The following is a 3,278-nucleotide window of genomic DNA, read 5'->3' as shown; positions in this document are numbered from 1 at the left end:
AAGGCAGATTTATTTATTATATTTATTTTATTTTATTTTTTTCCATTTCAATGTAAGCACATGTTTGTTTGGAATTTCGAAATTACCAAAAGTATTTGATTGGAATTATTTTTAATTAATATTTCTTTCTCCTTGTACTAATTCCAATTATGAGGTGTACATATTTTAATAATATTTGGAATTACAGGGTCACAATAATTAATTTAATAGCCTTTAATGATTTTTTTTTATTTTGAAACTTATATTTAAGTAGAAAATAACTTCGAGAAAATAATTTTAGAAAATGATTGATTTGTTAAAAATTAATATTTTTAGTGTTTTGATAAATCTGTGTAAAATATTTTATATTATTTGATAGATTTCTAAAATAATTCATAAAATTATTTTCGTTAAAATAAACATATATTTGAGATTCATAATATGTAGTGAATTGATTATAAAGTGATGTTAAGGTAAAATTATATTAAATAATGAATCTTCATGATGTTAAGGATTAAATTGTGAACTTTGTAAAATTTATAATTGAACAAGAGAAGTGTGAAATAAGATATTATAATGAATTATTTGATTAAAGTGCTTACATGGTGAAAAATAAATTACATGGTAATGGGGACTAAATTGAAAATTGTACAAAAGTTTAAGTGTGAAACAATTTAATATGTGAATAAGAAAATTATGATAACAGTTTAATAATGTGTTACGAGATGATGAAATATGCATAAAATATTGTAAATGTGAAATTGTGGAAAAATGCGAAATTTTATGATGACAAGGATTGAATTGTTAACTTGAGAAAATATGTGGATGAAATCATAGAAGTGAAATACATAGAAATTTGATACATGAAACAAGATATTGAGATAAATTATGAGATTAAAGTGTAATAAGAAATAAAATTGATTTAATATAATTCATTAGTGAATATTGAATTTTTATGACGAAAATGGACTAAATTGAAATTTTATGCAAATATATATAAGAAAATATTTGATAAGTGAATATCGGTGCTTTGACTCGATGTTCGGGTCTGGTATGGGGTGTTATAGTGAAAATGTCTTATGAAAAAAATTTGATAAGACATTTTACAGGAATAATGGGGTAATTTTACGTTGACCATCCTATTTTACATGAAACAAACATCGAAAAAATTTAAAATATTTTTCGTAAACTTTCATTGAATTCAAAATAAATTTGAATTCTAAATTTTGAAATGTGAAAATTGTAGATTTTATCTTATATTATTTTAATTTCATTATTTTTATGGGATTGAATAGGATTTTTATTTTTAGTGTCAATGTATAATTTTGTCTTATGTTAATTTATTAAAATATATGTAAATTTTACACCGACATGATATTTTTTTATTTTATACGTTGCATCAACAAAATTTTTAAAAATAATATAAATATATAAAAAACAACATGAAATATACATGAATTGTCAAAATATAAAACATAAAAATATCTGAAATTATTAAAATGTAGAAAACTTTTAAAATTTATTGAAAATATTAAAATATATTAAAATCTAAAAATAAATAAAAGTAATAAAATTTATCAAATAGAAAAATTATAAAAATATATTTAAAATTATTATAAAATACAAATAAATACAGAAAATATTTAAAATTATTATAATAGAAAAATTATAACTTATAAAAATATATATAGAAAAGTTTTAAAAAATCGTGGCAGATTTGTCTTCTGCTTCTCTAAGTGGCAGATTTGGAAGGGGAACAGCCATGAGATCTCCTCAAAGTCGAAACCCATTACTCCTTGGTCTGTTCAAGAACCCAAAAGGCTTTCAGTGGCCTGAAGCAACAAATTCTAGTTGTTGAGCTCCATTGCTGATGCCAATTCTTGGAAACATGGAGAAGTCAAAGCTTTTGGGGAGAGTCGAAATGCCATATATATATATATATATATATATTTAATATTTTATTTTTTCTTTTTTTATAAAATTTAAATAATTTTCTACATTTATATTTTTATAAGAAAATTATTAGTTATCATTTTATTATTTTTTCATCGATAATTTTTTTATCATTATTCTGACATGTGTCACCACGTGGTGGAGTTAGCTCAAAAAAAGGGAAAGAAAACAAAGACCGTTAGAAGTTAAGGATTAAACGACTCTTTTTCTTTTTATGAATTTTGACAATTCAAGTAATATTAAAAATATAGCCAAATCTCATGTTCGTCTATTATATGTAACATTTTAAGTAAGATCTTATTATAGTGGGATCCTGTGAGATGTTTTTAAATCAATGATCGTGGTTAAAAAGACGAAAATGAGGAGATTGTAGTCGTTTGATCAAACCACATTAGAAACTAAAGAATTGTGTTGGTGGCCTAAAAATTGTTAAATTGGTTATCAAATACATTGTTTAATTTTCTTTAGAAATCAATTTCTCTCATTTAGTGTTGAAACTTGTTGAATTGTTAAAAAATAAATTCACATTTCTTAATGCAAATCTCACGTAGCATGCTTGACAGTGAATTGATGTTTCTTCTTCTCCCTTTTTATTTCAACCGTTGAATTAAAAAGATCTCACGAAATCTCGTTATAATGAAATATTTAAATAAATGCCATCTCCATTATAATAAATTTATAATGTATTAAATAAGTATGCAACCAAGTCCATTATGCTTAAACTAAAAATTTTATTTTAAGGCTCGAATCAAATGAAGAATAAGATCAATTTTTTGTTCAAATCTATTTATTGAGCTAATATTTTATACAAACAAATTCATGTATCAGGTGACCTATCATATTTGGACAAATAACCTGAAAGTTAGGTTTAACATCGAGTATATAAATACCCATAATCTATCTGCTATAAGGGATTGAAGAGGAAATTAGGGACCATGAGTCCTTTGTTTTGAATATTTAGAGTACTAACAAAAATAAAAAGTTTAACTATTACATATTTATTAAAATAAGTTGTTAATATCATAGGAGATATAAATTTAAACTTAGATTTAAAAAATATTAGTAAAACTCTAGGAAAAAATACAATATCTTTTAAAATAAATAAAAAATAAAAATATGTTACCTAAGGGAATATATTTCTTATACCTCACATCTAGACACCTCATGCCACACATAGAGCATCACCATGACACCACAAAGGGCAACATCATGTCATTATCGAGGATAATAGTTACATCAGATTCAATTTTATTAATGCTCTCAACTTCTCAAGCTTACACCAATCCTACGTTGGGTTGCATTCAAGCCATGCACTAGTTTGAGTCTAAACCATAACCTACCAAGAC

The sequence above is a fragment of the Gossypium arboreum genome, chromosome 8 (genome assembly GCF_025698485.1).
Source record: "Gossypium arboreum isolate Shixiya-1 chromosome 8, ASM2569848v2, whole genome shotgun sequence".
In the NCBI taxonomy this organism is placed as follows: domain Eukaryota; kingdom Viridiplantae; phylum Streptophyta; class Magnoliopsida; order Malvales; family Malvaceae; genus Gossypium; species Gossypium arboreum.
Note: the sequence above shows the minus strand (reverse complement) of the source record.